The following is a 17,929-nucleotide window of genomic DNA, read 5'->3' on the forward strand; positions in this document are numbered from 1 at the left end:
TTTGAATTCTGAGCTGCATCACAGTTCCAAAATGGCTGCTGGCCCTTCCTCACTGTGTCACATGGGGTCACACAACCAATCAGAGCTCCAAAAGCTGCAAAATTCTCCATATAGTCCAATCAATTGCTCTATTCACTTGTATTAGTAATAGCCTCTGATCATGTTTGACCTTCCTCTTATGGCCAAAGCTGATATTGTAATACAGTCCTAGATGCTACAGAATGTCTAATAAAGGCAGTGGATGGGACCTCGCTCTGGAGCTCAGAACATGGTGGCAGAGCTACTGTAATCCGTAAGAGGAGAGCAGGGCACTGCTCACCCCTCTTCCACTATGTAACTACAAATCTCCTATTGCTTTCTTTCTTTCATCTTTTGATCCCTCTTCCTCATTTGCCCTCAAGCAGACATTTCTCCCTTTTCATACTTACCCCTGCCCTACCTGCCTCTCGGTCTCTGTGCCTTGCCACAGTGGGATCCAATTCCTGGTTTAAAGGTTCTTCTTTTATCTTCAGCTTCTTTCACCAAGATTAATTTTTACCTTTGGTGTGATGTCATTTTGGAATAAATGGGCATTTTTTCCTCACCTTTATATGTCTGGTATGTTTTGTTTCTGCATTACCAGGGTGAAGTTTTGTACACTCTTTATCCATAGTCTAAATAGAGACTATGAGGGGTATTATTACTAAATGGAGGCCACAAGGAGCATTGTTACTGAATGGAATCGATTAGGGGTGCCACAAGGAGCATTATTACTAAGTGGATGCCATGGGGGGGTCATTATTACTGAGTGCAATGGAAATAAAAGAAATCCCTCCATAGTGCAGATAGACTGGGCATCAGAAATGTAAAATGAACAGATAAGAGGTAATGGATACTGGTACCTTGGGTGGTTGTAGTAAGTCACAACACAAAAATATGCCTAGCAGTCAGCAAAACTAGTTTCTTCCTTCATGTGATCATGATCTGGTGGTATTATTTGGCCCTCATATAGTGTTATTATTGGTAATAGTGATATTTGTAATGGTTTTTATTCAGTAACAGTAGGGTGGTATTAACCACTATTTGGTGGTAATATGTGATCATGATGGGGCGTTATTATCTGGCCCTTTTAAAGTGTCATAGCTAGAGATGAGCGAGCGTACTCGTCCGAGCTTGATGCTCGTTCGAGTATTAGGGTGTTCGAGATGCTCGTTACTCGAGAAGAGCACCACGCGGTGCTCAACTCCATTACATTTCCTTTCCTGAGAAATGTGCGCGCTTTTCTGGCCAATAGAAGCACAGGGAAGGCATTACAACTTCCTCCTGTGACATTCCAGCCCTATCCCACCCCCCTGCAGTGAGTGGCTGGGAAGATCAGATGACACCCGAGTATTTAAATCTGCCCCGCCCGCGGCTCGCCACAGATGCATGCTGACAAAGATTAGGGAAAGTGCTGTCTTGCTGTAGCTGCTATAGGGAGAGTGTTAGGTGTTATATTCGTCTTCAAGAACCCCAACGGTCCTTCTTAGGGTGCGTTCACACGAGCGCATAAACGGCGCGTTTTTGCGCCCAATCGTATATACGTGACCATCTGAGGCGTTGGTTTCAAATGTATTCGTTCGCACGGGCGATTTTACGGCGCGTAAAAATGGAAACCCAAAAAAAAAACGGAACACATGCGACCGAAATACGCGCCAACGCATATTCGATGGCCGAAAAGATAGTTTGCAAAGTAGGAACAAACGATAATACGCTTTCTAGCTCTGGTCATGATCGACGAAAAACGTTCTTTCCGGCGATTATACGCTGCGCACGTGCGAACGTAAATACGCCCTTAGGGTGCATTCACACGAGCGTAGGCGTATTTACGTTCGCACGTGCGCAGCGTATAATCGCCGGAAAGAACGTTTTTCGTCGATCATGACCAGAGCTAGAAAGCGTATTATCGTTTGTTCCTACTTTGCAAACTATCTTTTCGGCCATCGAATATACGTTGGCGCGTATTTCGGTCGCATGTGTTCCGTTTTTTTTTCGGGTTGCCGTTTTTACGCGCCGTAAAATCGCCCATGCGAACAAATACATTTGAAACCAACGCCTCAGATGGTCACGTATATACGATTGGGCGCAAAAACGCGCCGTTTATGCGCTCGTGTGAACGCACTCTTAGGGCCACATCTGACCGTGTGCAGTACTGTTGAGGCTGCTTTTAGCAGTGTTGCACAATTTTTTTTTTTGTATATCGGGCGTGCAGACCATAGCGTCCTCAGTCTGCAGTCATTTTACAGAGTATAGGGGCAGTACTGGTGAGGCAGGGACAGTGGTACAGGGAAAGAGGTATACTGGCTATATAGGCAGTGGGCTTTTTCCAAAAAATTGGGGAAAAATACTATATTTGGGCTGCCTGTGACCGTGTTCAGTTTACTGCGTGTCTGCTGGTGGTAGTAGTCGCTAATTAATACCTAGCTAAGCGTTACAGAAGGCTTGCGCATAATTGTTTCCTGGCTCTGCTGTGCCCGTTACATGACCGCCATCATCCCACCAGAGGGAAACAGTATACATATGTACACTGCATACAGTATCTGTCTGGTTTTTCACCTCACCATTTAAAAAAATTGAAGCAAAATACTTAAGGCCTACCACTGGCCTTTGGCCACTTGACTGGTTCTGCGCTGTGAATTCCAGCAGCTCAGTCATACGCACCTAGGTCTCATACAGGCTTGCGCATAATTGTTTCCTGGCTCTGCTGTGTCCGTTACATGATCGCCGTCATCCCGCCAGAGGGAAACAGTATACATAATATACGCTGCATACAGTGTCTGCCTATACCGCTGCTAATGCTATGTCACTGGGGTGTGGAAACGGAGGCTTCCCAAAGACATGATGGCGGTGAGGCCATTTCCCACCAACGCGGTTACTGTTAAGGTGCATATAACCACGGACACGTGGAGAGGACACGTAGTGCCTCAAAAACATCCCCCTCCTCCTCCAACAATGAAAACATTCTTGGCAAATACCTTTGCATCGGTCCGTCTGGTGGCAGTCCAAGAATTTCACCTTTAACGACACAAGAGAGCCCCCCCCACCATCCCCCCGCCACGGCCCACTTAATCCTGGCCACATTCCGAAAACCAACTAAATAAAACCGCGCTACCAGGTCCGCAGTCGCCACCACATTCCCACCAACGCGGTTACTGTTAAGGTACATATTACCAGTCTGAATGGGGCATGCACTGTGGGCCGAAGCACACCTGTATTGTATGTGACGTTAGCTCTGCTGAGCAGGGCACTGCAATGGGATACGTTTATGTACCACCGATGGGTTCCAGGGAGCCACCCATGCTGTGGGTCCACAGGGACTTCACATTAGGGATTTGTACCTGCCTGTGTCTATGCATTAAAAACACCAGTCAGACTGGGGCATGCAGTGTGGGCCGAAGCCCACCTGCATTTCATATGACATTACCTAAGCTGTGCTGGGCACTGCAATGGGATTTGTTTATGTACCGCCGGTGGGTTCCAGGGAGCCACCCATGCTTTGGGTCCACACGGACTTCACATTAGGGAGTTGTACCTGCCTGTGTCTATGTATTAAAAACCCCGGTCAGACTGGGGCATGCAGTGTGGGCCGAAGCCCACCTGCGTTTAATCTGACGTTACCTCAGCCGTGCTGGGCAATGCAATGGGATTTATTTATGTAACGCCGGTGGCTTCCTGGGACCCACCCATGTTGTCGGTCCACACGGAGTTGTACCTGCCTGTGTCTACTTATAAAGAACCCCAGTCTGACTGGGGCATGCAGTGTGGGCCGAAGCACACCTGTATTTAATCTGACGGTAGCTCTGCTATCCAGGGCACTGCAATGGGATTTGTTTATGTACCGCCGGTGGGTTCCAGGGAGCCACCCATGCTTTGGGTTCACACGGACTTCACATTAGGGCTTTGTACCTGCCTGTGTCTATGTATTAAAAACCCCAGTCAGACTGGGGCATGCAGTGTGGGCCGAAGCCCACCTGCATTTAATCTGACGTTACCTCAGCTGTGCTGGGCAATGCAATGGGATTTATTTATGTAACGCCGCCGGCTTCCTGGGACCCACCCATGCTGTCGGTCCACACGGAGTTGTTCCTGCCAGTGTCTACTTATAAAGAACCCCAGTCTGACTGGGGCATGCAGTGTGGGCCAAAGCCCACCTGCATTTAATCTGACGTTAGCTCTACTATCGGGGGCACTGCATTGGGACAAACTACAGGAGCTATACAGCGCTAATGAGACTACAGCTACGCTAGCATTGGAGTCCGCTGTAGGCACCCGATTGCTGAGGGTTTGTGCAGAGGCCTATGTCCTGGGTGCAGTGAAAGTCTGCTTCCTGCCTAGGATTGCTGAAGCTGTGGGCCAAGGCCTATGTCGTGGGCGCGGTGCAAGTCTGCCATGTTTGCCTGCTTAGATCAATTTTTTGTTCATGTCTTGGGCTTCCTAGGACCCACCTATGCTGTTGGTGCAAAGTTAGTTCCCATCGCGGTGTTTGACCTGTCTGGCACAAAGACACTGACTGACTTGGGTAGAGGGCAGAGCGCTGACGGCTTTCCCCTTGCAGTGTGGATTGAGCTATGCGACACCTTGACAGAATGAATACTGTGTGGTACATGGATTCCCCATTGCTATGCCCACATTTACAGCTCCTGACGGAGGTGGCACAGGATTGGAGTTCTCATTGCTTCTGTACAGCATTGTGGGCTATCGCCCCGCCCCTTTTAAAGAGGGTCGCTGCCTGGCCCTGCCAACCCTCTGCAGTGTGTGCCTCCGGTTCCTCCTCATGACAGACGCACTTATAAATAGACATGAGGGTCGTGTGGCTATGAGGCCAGCTTGTGGCATGAGGGCAGCTGAAGGCTGCGCAGGGACACTTTGGTGTGCGCTGTGGACACTGGGTCGTGTGTGTGTGTGGGGGGGGGGGGGTTGGGCAGCATGTTACCCAGGAGAAGTGGCAGCGGAGTGTCATGCAGGCAGTGATTGTGCTTTGTTGGAGGTAGTGTGGTGCTTAGCTAAGGTATGCCTTGCTAATGAGGGTTTTTCAGAAGTAAAAATTGTTGGGGGGGGGGCACTCTTGCCGCTATTGTGGCTTAATAGTGGGACCTGGGTACTTGAGATGCAGCCCAACATGTAGCCCCCTCGCCTGCCCTATCCGTTTCTGTGTCGTTCCCATCACTTTCTTTTCACCCGAGTAGTCAGGTACTCAAAAATAGCGATGCTCGATTGCGAAATCGTCCTTAACGAGTACGTTCGCTCATCTCTAGTCAGGATGATTGGAGTGATACTGTGTCTAGCTTTTTTTCTTTTAGAAAATAAAACAAAACATGGTTTTATGTCTTCAACTGTATATTAGAGATGAGCGAGCATACTCGCTAAGGGCAATTGCTCGAGTGAGCATTACTCTTAGCGAGTACCTGCCCGCTTGAGAGAAAAGGTTCGGCTGCCGGCGCGGGTGACAGGTGAGTTGCGTCAGTGAGCAGGGGGAGGGGGGGGGGAAGAAAGGGAGAGAGAGATCTCCCCTCCGTTCTTCCCCGCTCTCCCTCGCCGCTCCCTGCCCACCGCCGGCAGCCGAACCTTTTCTCTCGAGCGGGCAGGTACTCGCTAAGGGCAATGCTCGCTCGAGCAATTGCCCTTAGCGAGTATGCTCGCTCATCACTACTGTATATGTATTTGTTTTAATAAACCTTATTAACATTTATTCTTTCATATATTTAGTCCGACTATGGACATCAAAATGTGATCATTTGAATGATTTCATGATTCTTTTATAACAGACAGTATAGCAAAGAATTATTCCCTGTGAGTCTAAAACTCCAAAGCATTTTATTAGTCTGTGCTGAAGGCTCAGCCTAGCAGGCATACAGTAGTGGCATGTCTAAAGGCCTTTCCTATGCCTTTGCAACTTCTCTAGTTGTTACCAGGCTCGACTATCTCCATCCCTGGCATTTGGGGGTATTTCAGCAAGCTTGATGGATAAGCAGTTCACCCTGAAACACCTATCCACTGGTTTTCAGGTCATGCAATAAAAGAGAATTTGGATATTTCATCCCACTGTTTTGTGATCTTCATTAGAGAGCAGCACCAAGATACCAGTTTTTTTTTAGCCTTTTACACATTTATTTTGCTCACTGTTGGTGGGTCCATCTGGTTGGCAGCACCTCCATCATTCACTTGCTCATGTATATTTTTTTATTTATTCTTTTTATTTTTTTTAACCCTTTTTGAAGCTTCTGAGCCCTGGATATTCGTCTGGGACTCTGGCCCCTTACATCATTGGGTTTGCTCCAGACCCACTTTTTTAATCTCTTTTCTTTCCTTGGCCTCTGGCTATAATGGCTACCCATCAGCATCCTACAATTGCATTTCTAATCCAACCACATGCTTCTTTAAATTTTTGGTAGACAGCAAAACTTCATTACTCACCTGGAAGGTAGGAGGTGCTTTGCGATGTCTGTCTGCTGCCTTTTTATACTTTTCTTGGGCTTCCTGTAACATCTCAACTAGCTTCTCCTTCGTTTCACGAAACGTATATAGCCTGTGAGTCACCATAGGATTGGGAGTATTCAATGCAAGGTCCAGAAAAAAACACTGAATGTTAACCAAAGTTAGCAAAAAAGGGACTTTGCAAAATAGAACTATGTTTAGAGTTGTTATAAGCGAATTTTACTGTAGGTAAGTAGTCCATCCAATCAAACTGGAGGTAGGCAAATGAAACAGCGGAGGTATGGCTCAAGAGTCTGGTTGGTCATTTCAGTCTGGCCATTGGACTGGAAAGCAAAACACAACTTGATCTTCTATCAAAAATTACGTTATCAGGAATGCCATGTAGTCTAAATATCTCTGTAGTCATTAATTCCGCAGTTTGTTCAACAATGGGAATCTCTTTGGTGGGAATAAAATGGTCCATTTTTGTGAATCGGTCCGCTACAACAAGGATGGTAGTCATTTCTTTAGAAGGGGGAAGACCCACAATAAAATCCATTGATATTGATCCCTAAGGCCTGGATGGGACTGGAAGGGATTGAAGAAGTCCTAATGGAGGAGATCGTTGTGTCTTGTTTTGTGCACACGTTACACAAGAGGCGACATAATTTTTCACATCATTCTTACAATTTGGCAACCAAAATGAACAAAGCAGTAGTTCAAGAGTTTTCCTGAGTCCAAGATAACCTGCCAGTTTAGAATCGTGGACCAGTTTACGCAAACAGGATGAGTAACATACAGTCTGTTTTCCTGCATCCAAAACCCCTTCTTAAAAGAGAGTTTCATATCCTTAGGAGCATGATTGAGAAAGGAATCATTTTGGTACCAATCTTTGAACATTATTAAAAATTCTTTTGAGTCAAGTATTCCGAATTAATTTTTTGTGGACAAAATTATACAGTTTGTATTGGACCCCTCCTCCAGCTCAGCAAGGATCATGGACAAGGCATTGGCCTTGCCATTCCTTGAACGAGGCCAATAAGAAATGGTAGAATTGAATCTGGAGAAAAACAAGGCCCAACGTGCCTGTGTTTCTGACAGTCTTTTAGCTGCGAGAATAAATTTAAGATTTTTGGGGTCAGTAAGGACTATTACAGGATGATTGGCACCTTCCAAAATATGCCTCCATTTGGAGAGGGGAACTTTAATGGCTAACAGTTCTTTATTTCCAATGTCATAATTTCTTTCAGCCGGTGACATGATATGAGACAGAAAGGCACATGGGTGCAGTTGCATTTTGTCTCCGATTCGCTGAGACAAGACAGCTCCTACAGCAGTATCGCAGGTATCCACAGCCACAACAGAGGGGTAGTTCTGGATTTGGATGAACCAGCACTGGTGCAGAAGTGAACAGAGCTTTTAGTTTTACAAAGGCGCCCTGTGCCTCTACTGACCATGAATAAGTTTTGGCTTTCTTTGTAAGCGAAGTGATTAGTAAGATGATTTTTGATAAGTCTTTTGATAGAAATTCACAAAACCTATAAATCATTGGACATCCTTTAGATTTCTTGGAATCGGCTGTTAGTGGAAAGCAATTTTTGCTATACGATATGCTATTGGGGCTCAAATTCAGTTATTAGAGGTAAGCTGAGCTTAGGTGACTAACATCAAATCACACAGAAGAGGATGTGATCCAAAGTAATCTGTTTATTTATAGGGGGTATTTTATAGGGTCACATGTTCAAATCTATTCTAATTCATTTGTTACCATTGGTCAAAGAACATAAACAAAATATAAAATATACAAGATAAAGGATTTAACATCTAGAATGCCAACCAAACGCACATCGGCGCAGAGTTGACCATACATGATTAACTTCTTAGAACAGTAAATCTAAACAATAAGTTGTTTAGAGAGAATGCTTAGGAACATATGTGAACAGCTAGGAACATGTCAGTTTGACCCGTCAGCCAGTCTAAAGGCCATATAGCTATCTTCTAGAACAAAAGCCTTGGTGATTCACTCAAGGTTTATTTTTAAAAAAACATTTACTATCCATAAATCCTCTAGAAAAAGGACAAAAGAATACAGTAAAAAGAGACACAGAAGATGGCTACAAGCCTACAAAATTGCTATGCATAAGATAGAAAATGGAGTCATATCCATTTCACTAGCAGTTCCCCCTTTTGCGGCCACTTCATCATGCTATCCAGCTCCTTCCCCATACCGTCAATGATATGACCCCTTCCCTCATCCCAAAAACTTGAGCTAACCACTAGGGAATGTGTTGCCTTACCTAACCAGGAAGATGGAGGTTCCTAGGAACCATCCATAATCCTCTGATTACACCCACATAGGGTGTTTCCAGCTCGTCCCTAAGGCCTCCATTCTAACCCTGGGTCTGAGAGCAAAGGATTCATGTCTTCTGCATACTGGGATAGATGATGAAGCACAACGCAATCATTTAGTCATATCTGAGTTGGATTTCACCTAAACAACAAAAACATAAACTACAAATCTGTGTATTAACGGACCAGTGAACCAATTATTGTGTAAAATACTAGATCGCGTATGCACTGAATGCAACAGCTAAGGAATATACAATTTACCACTATACTACAAAGTATGCAAAATCCCCAAAATACATTGAACCAGGAAACCAGAAGTCAATCAAACTATCAGTTAGGTTGAAATGACAATCATTGCAAAACTTCTTACATCTATGATCAAATAATATCACTTGTAGCTCTGTTCTGTAGAATAGCATCCTAAGTACCTTGTACATTAACCAGTAATAAGTCAATGGTCTATAAGAAACCATTAAGTACTCTTGCTAAATCACATGATATACCATTTATAACACCCCCACTAATGATGCTCCCCAAGCTATTGCTTCACTATTACTCAGCAGTGTAGAAGGTCTATCACAGGCTTCAACCAGTACACAGGATTCCATGGAGCTCTAAATTGTAGTCAGGTCTTTGATGCATGAGAATATATATCTAAGGGTGCATTCACACGAACGTATATCGGCTCGGTTTTTACGCCGAGCCGATATACGTTGTCCTCGTGTGCAGGGGGGGGGAGGCTGGAAGAGCCCAGGAGCAGGAATGGAGCTCCCGACCCCTCTCTGCCTCCTCTCCGCCCCTCTGCACTATTTGTAATGGGAAGAGGCGGGACGGGGACGGGGCTAAGTGGCCTTTCCCCATTGCAAATAGTGCAGAGGGGTGGAGAGGAGGCAGAGAGGGGGCGGGAGCTCCATTCCTGCTCCTGGGCTCTTCCAGCCCCCCCCCCCATGCACACGAGGACAACGTATATCGGCTCGGCGTGAAAACCGAGCCGATATACGTTCGTGTGAATGCACCCTAAGTGTAACAAAATACAAAACAAACTAACACTATTGTATATTGGTTAGTTAACAGCAAAAATTGAATAATTAATCTTGAATTCATTAGTTGCTTCGCTAGCCCTAATATTCAGAGCATTTTATGATCTAAACAATTGGTAACTTGCATTAGCTAATCTCTTATCCATAGTATGATTGGGAAAATAAAATCATCTAGTAGGCCTAGTCCATAAACATTACGTGAGGTTTATTATTGTCCACAGCCAATTATCTGCAGTTCCCCTGAAAAGGTGTTCACTCAGAGCTCACCACAATCAACCACAGCTTTAATTTTACTCAGACTATCTTGGGAGATGATATATCCAAGGAATTGGATCCAGGTTTATTCAAACTCACATTTTTCGAGTTTGATATACGGATGATTCCTTTGGAGACGTTCCAAGACTAGCCGGACATGCCTGCGATGTTCCTCTAAACGATCAGAAAATATAAGAATGTCATTAGGGTAAGCAACAACAAATTGAACCAAAAAAATCAAAAGTTTAAGTCTTTCTTCTATACAAAGGACAAAGGTGTCCCAACTGGAAATCAAGAAGGTCGAATGAAACCTTTTTTTAAATTTTCTTCCAGATATTCTCTGAGTACCTTTAATTCTGGTTCGAAAAGATTTTATGTTCTCCCAAAAGTAATGGTTGCTCTAGGGAGCAATTCTATTGGACAATCGTATGGCCAATGAGGGGTTAATTGGTCAGATTTTTTCTTGCTGCAGACATCATTGAATTGCTGGTAATGAAGTGGCAACTTATCAGAATTCTGCTGGAGGTTGACAATAAATAATACCTTTTTTCTGTCACTAGTAAACAGAGTAGGTTGCATTTGGAAGTAGATATGCCACTTGTCGAGGAACCTCGGTACTGGAAACGATCCCCACCAAACTTTTCTGGCATTGGCATGCAAACAGCAGAACCGGAATTGCACAACTCTAGAAGTTTTCCCAGTAAACCAGCTATCTTCCTTTGCAGGTCAGTGACCAGCAACCTGTTTTTTCAAGGTAGTTGCAGCGGGCTCTATATTTGAAATATAGAATGGTGGAGTTGGAAGGGACCTCGAGGGTCATCAGGTCCAACCTTGTGCTCAGTGCAGGATTACTAAATCATCCCAGACAGATATTTGTCCAGCCTGTGTTTCAACACTTCCATTGAAAGAGAACTCACCATCTCCCATGGTAACCTGTTCCACTCATTAATCACCCTCACTGTCAGAAAGTTTTTTCTAATATCTAATTTGTGTCCCCTCCCTTTCAGTTTCATCCCATTGCTTCTAGTCTTTCCTTGTACAGATGAGAATAGGGCTGATCCCTCTGCACTGTGACAGCCCTTCAGATATTTGTAGACAGCTATTAAGTCTCCTCTCAGCCTTCTTTTTTGTGCAAGCTCAACATTCCCAGATCCTTTAACAGTTCCTCATGGGACATGATTTGCAGACCCCTCACCATCTTGGTAACTCTTCTCTGACCTTGCTCCAGTTTGTCTATGTCTTTTTTAAAGTGGAGCCCCCAGAACTAGACACAGTATTCCAAATGAGGTCTGACTAAGGAAGAGTAGAGGGGGGGAGGGGGAATAAGTACTTCACGTGATCTAAACTCTATGCTTCTCTACATCTTGCCCAGATGTAGATCTTTGCATCTCTCCTTGTTAAATACCATTCTGTTACTTGACGTCCACTGTTCAAGCTTTTCTAGATCTTCCAAGCTTTGTGTCGTGGACAACTTTCATCAGTTTCCCATCAATTCCTTCCTCCAGACCATTTATAAAAATGTTGAACAACACTGGGCCTAGGACAGAGCCTTGTGGTACCCCACTTGATACATTCTTTCACTTGGATGTGCAGCTATTTATTTATTTGGGCATGATTATTCTGTAAGGGTTTGGTGCGGGTTTGGAGCCTTTTGTTGTAACCCGTGCGAACAGATAGCATAATCAGAGGAAAGCCAGAGGTCAGTAACGGGTAATATCTGTTGCAGTACAAAGGAGTAGGCACATAGCGTAGTCAGCGGAAAGCCAGAGGTTGGTAACGGGTAATATCAATTTGCAGTATTGAGGAGGAGGCAGGTGACAAATCTTAACTATTGGCTGGCAGCACAATAATCATGCAAGGAGTGAGAGACAGGGCAAGGTTTATATAGTAAGTCCAATCAAGGGAGCAGGGCAGAGCAAATTAGGAACTGGAATAACAGGAGAAAGGACTAGGCTATGATTCAGCAGGGAAGTTGTCCAAAAGGCTGGGCAGCTCAACAGGTAAGGCTGCTTCCTGGAGCACAGGAGCTACTGGGTTTGAGTACCGACAGTTGTCTTGTGTAAAAAGGGGCTTAAAGGGGTTCTGTCATTACAATCTGTATTTTTTTTCTCCAGTAAATCTGCCCCGCTGGCACAACCTGTGGTAAATAACACATATAAAACGTTTTTTTCAGAAGTAGTACTTACCTAGGCTTCATTTTTCACCTCCATGCTCTGTTTACATCTTCAGCCCCTCCTGCTAGGAGGTCATCTCCCAGCACCCCTTGCTGTGCTGACCACTTCCGCCCTCACAAAGCTACTTCCGCCCATCCAGTGCAGTGAATAGTCCTGCCTGCAGTCTACCAAAATCTGCTAGTGTTTCTCCCTGGGTCTCTGAACACCCAGAGTTTCCCAAGGGCCTCCAGATCTTCCCTGCAATCTCACAGTAGCCACTCACTGTAGTCACTCAAAGCAGTCACTCATAAAAATCACTCACAGTAGTCACTCCACATGGTAAAAACAGGAATATTCCCCATGCAATGTATTGTATGAGTGTATGTATATATACATTTATCTATGCGTATATGTATCAAGATGTGTGTGTATAGATATATGTATGTATGTGTGTGTGTGTGTGTATATATATATATATATATATATATATATATATATATACACATACATACACACACACACATATAATATGTATAGTAATATATCTACACACTGCATAGGACATGTACGTTCCACGCTTACACCCATGTGCGGCTGCCCTCAGAGAGACAAAAAAGTGCACAAAAGTGTGCGCAACTGCACTTACATCTGTGTAAAGCTGGTCCTATTGTATGTATATATGTATGTCCTGTTGTACCGCCTCTAGCTTGGATACAAGATGTGATACAGGGGGCATGCAGGCTCTAGTACCCTGTTGTACCACCTCTAGCTTGGATACAAGATGTGATACGGGCGGGCATGCAGGCTCTAGTACCCTGTTGTACTGCCTCTAGCTTGGATACAAGATGTGATACAGGCAGGCATGAAGGCTCTAGTATCCCGTTGTACCACCTCTAGCTTGGATACAAGATGTGATACGGGTGGACATGGAGGCTCTAGTACCCTGTTGTACCACCTCTAGCTTGGATTCAAAATGCGAAACGGACGGGCATGGACGTTCTAGGACCCTGTTGTATCGCCTCTAGCTTGGATACAAGACGTGATATGGGTGGGCAAGCTGCCACTTGGGATGCATTATGCATTGACACTTGGGGGTCAGGATAACAGCATGCTGACAATAGAGGGCAATGTATAGCTTTATGTCTTTGGTGATGTTAAATTCATTCTCTGTGGCTGATTTTACACAATTGAGCACTATATCAGCCCGAGAAACTCAAACCAATATCTCGCATGGCAAATATGCGAGTGTGTCTGCCAGTGCAGTGCGCCTTGTAAGAACAATGCCTTGTGATGTGCGTATGTGTGTATCATATATATACACATACATACATACATACAAACACACACACCGCTGTAGGAGCAACTGTAAGAAACAAAATAAATGGTGGGAATACGGCGGCCGCCTGATCTTTCACGCACATAGTAGTCATAGGGGAGGTCCTATATTTTCTCGGTCAAGTATTAACGAGAGAGAAACCACAGTAATCATAGGCTTAGTTTTGTCCCAATATACGGCCGTGACAATCATGGCCGCATAAGGGAAGAAAATTACATTCGCCTGAAACCGCCATATACACACACACAGACAAATAAAGCTAGATAGATATATGTGTGTATATACACATAAACATATAGATGAATAGACGCGGATGGATAGACGGGCAGACGCAGACGGATAAATGCAGGCGGATAGACAAATAAATGCAGACGGATAAATACAGACGGATAGACGGATAAATACAGACGGATAGACACAGACGGGTAGACAGATACAGATAGCATATATATGCATATAAATATATATATATATATATATATATATATATATATATATATATATATATGCATATATGCTTTTTATATATATACTTTTATTTTTATATATATATAAAAAAGCATATATGTGTATATATATATGTATATATGCATATATATATATATGTATATATGCATATATATATGTATATATATATATATATGTATATATGCGTATATATATGCGTATATATATATGCATATATATATTTATGCATATATATATATATGCATATATATATATATATATATATATATGCACACACACATATATATATATATGCATATATTTATATATGCACACACATATATGCTTTTTATATATATACTTTTATTTATATATATATATTTATATAAATAAAATATATATATGCTTATATGCAGAAGCTTGCATTTCCATTGGCTAATAGAAATATATTCTGCCTGACAACAGTGTCAGGGATACATTTCTATTGGCCGAGAGGCAGCAGAAGCTTGCATTTCCATTGGCTAATAGAAATGTATTCTGCCTGACAACAGTGTCAGGGATACATTTCTATTGGCAGAGAGTGTGCACGTGTAACGTGCTCCCAGGCGAGCGCGAGCGCGCCGCAGACTCGCGCATGCGCAGTCGTGTGCCGCGCTCCCAGGCGAGCGAGCGCGCGCCGCAGACTCGCGCATGCGCAGTCGTGTGCCGCTGTCTCGCGCGTGCGCAGTCGTGTGCCGTTGTCTCGCGCGGCTACCTTCATTCCGCGCTTCCTCACAAGACAATGTACGCACACGTCACTAGTGACGTATGCGTACATTGACCTGAAGGAAGCGGAAGGTAGGCAGTGTACGCTTTTTGACCGGATGGAAGAAAATCGGGTGCTGGAGGTCACGTGACCGAATTGACAAGCGGCTCCAGGAGAAGATTTGGGATAAGAAGAAGAGGTAAGCAGGCTGCCTGGGGAGCAATAGGCAAGTATAAAATTTTTTGTTTTTAATGACAGAACCCCTTTAATGCATATCCAGGGTAACAGACTATAAAGAAACCCTGTGTAGTCTCATACTGTAGGTGTTCTCCCTTCCCTCCTAAAAATTAACCTCCAAATGCACATTAGTGAGGGACAGTTGGAGTAGGGTATGACTGCAGTATCCTATTACATGCAAAGTTAGAATTCAATTCTCTCTATGAGATGGGTTTTTGGGTCTTTCAGAAACAGATATGTCAACAGCCGGACAATCATTGTGCACCATTAGGGTGCGTTCACACGTCGCAGCTTTTTGATGGATTTTTGTGTGGATCTGCAGCAGATTTCAATTGTATTCCCAGGTCTCCTAAATGTGGTCAACAGAGGATAAAAGGCAAGATGCTGAGCTCAAAGATATATAGCTTTTTTGACAGCTCTCCTTGCATGCACAGTACTCCCACAAGAAAGGCTATTAATCACTTTGTTGGAGCAGGGGAAGTAGAAATGACAGACTTTCTCTATGAGTGGATGGGAGAAGCCAGATTGACAGGCTTTCTCTATAAGTGGGTGGGGGAAACAGAACTCACAGGCTTTCTTTGCGAGTGGGTAAGGGAACCCAGATTGACAGGCTTTCTCCATAAGTGGGCAGGGAAAGTAGGACTCACGGGCCCGCTCTATGAGTGAGCAGAGGAAGCATGACTCACAGGCTTTTTCTATGAGTGTGTTGCGGTAGATGCAGGCGGCACAGAAATGCAGACATCAATCTTACAAAAATATATATTTTTTTTATTTTAACAAATAAACTTGGAGATTAAATTATCAGTAGGGGCTTCTGTTAAAACTAAAATTAAACAATATGATAGGTTACTCAGAAGTGTCTGACAATCTAACTGACTCTAACAATATGCTTAAGGCCGCTTGCACACGAACGGATTTGCATTGCAAAATCCACGCTCGGCATCCGCACCGCGGATCCGCAACAAGTCCGGTTCATAGCATGCTATGGAAAATTAATACTTCCTGCACACTCGCGGAAACAAATTGCAATTTCCAAGAAAGGATCAAAAATCACAGCACGCTCTACTTTTGTGCGGTGTCCGCACAGACGGCTTCCATTGAAGTCAATGGAAGCCTTCCGACCCACGGCCCATCTGCAATTGACATTGCAGGCTGGTCATCGATTCCATGTCATCGCCTAGTGACAGCGCGGGAAAAATAAACATTTTTAAAAAAAAATCTGTACTGCACATGTCCGACGGCGGCTCACCGCAACCATCCGCAGTACAGATTCCACTCCCCAAGCCCAATCCTCACTACTTTTTGCAGCTCTCTTGTCAGATTGGTGCGGCTAGGATCTGTTGTCCTACAGGTTTCCAGGAGTACACCTTCACATGTGAGGGATAATTGAGCTGGTGTGGAGTTTCTCCCACCAGCCAATCCCCACTGGTCTGCTGCATATATATATATATATATATATATATATATATATATATACCAGTCCCTCCATGAGAGGAAGCTGGTATCCCTTCACTCTATGGTTTGGTTTTCCTGCATGCCTGTGTATGTATTATGTGTGTGAACAGTGTCATGTCCAGTGTCTGTGCAGGTGGCCAGACATCAGGTGTGGATAGTCCTGTTCTTTGTGTGTACTGTCTTGCATGCTAGCCCTATTGTGTTGGTGTGAACTGTGTCCTGTCCTGCTGGATTGTTTGTAATCTCTGGGCTAGTTAGGCCCTTAGGTTCCAGTTCGGGCCGCCCTTATTAGGGCGATCGCCCTGCTTGCAGGCAGGGTTCTGGTGGATATTGTCTCATTAGAGTAGGGACCTGTGAGACAACGAGGACCCTTGTAGTTTGGGCTCACGGGCCTAAGTGACTTGGCCAATTCATAAACCAATACCTCATACCTTCTATAGCAATTCCATCTGTTATGTTTGCAGGTATGCAAGGTGAGTGTTTTGGTCATTTGTCAGACATTATGTTATGTCTGTCTGTGAGTCTCGTGTGCAATTCACTTTCCCTTTGGAGTTCCAGCCTGTGCGTCCTGTTTGAATGTGATACCACTCCGGCATCCATCCTGCGGCGAAGTGTGCTTGGTGGACGTGACATCTCTCTCTCGACAATTCAGTCTCTCTTAAGGCTCAGTACCACTAGAATTGCTCTCTAGCTTGCAACTCTCTATGATCTCAAGTCCTTCAGATCTCCCACCTGACCTCTACAGCCAATGAGAAGTCACATACAACACTCTATAGAGAAAAACACAACCTTTAGTAATGTATTACAACCAGTAGAGGTCACCGTTATACCGCCCAGAATACATAACTATAGAAACCACAACAGCTAATTACAGCACAAACTAGAACCTGGTCTCCATTTTTACTAGTGGACAGATGGATCAGGACTAGAGATGAGCGAGCGTACTCGCTAAGGCAAACTACTCGAGCGAGTAGTGCCTTATCGGAGTACCTGCCTGCTCGTCTCTAAACATTCGGGTGCCGGCGGGGGAGAGCGGTGTTGCGGGAGTGAGCAGGAGGTAGCGGGGGGGAGAGAGTGAGAGAGAGATCTCCCCCCATTCCTCCCCCCTCTCCCCCGCCGGCACTCGAATCTTTAGAGACGAGCGGGCAGGTACTCGCATAAGGCACTACTCGCTCGAGTAGTTTGCCTTAGCGAATACGCTCGCTCATCTCTAATAAGGACTCACAGGATTTTTCTATGAGTCCTAGCAACATTTAGACAGTTTGTGTTTTTTAACATGGAAGTACTGAATTAAATTATAAAAAAATGTATATCCAATTTTAGCATCTCCCCCTCTATCCTATGATCCCCTCTAATAGGAAGCCTAGTAGAAATTATTTAAAGTGTTTTTTTTTTGTTTTTTTTTTGGGGGGGGGGGGTATAAAATATAAATTAGCCAGACCAATGATGCGTCATTTCGCCTTATGGATGACATGCCAGA

The sequence above is a fragment of the Eleutherodactylus coqui genome, chromosome 1 (genome assembly GCF_035609145.1).
Source record: "Eleutherodactylus coqui strain aEleCoq1 chromosome 1, aEleCoq1.hap1, whole genome shotgun sequence".
NCBI lineage: Eukaryota > Metazoa > Chordata > Amphibia > Anura > Eleutherodactylidae > Eleutherodactylus > Eleutherodactylus coqui.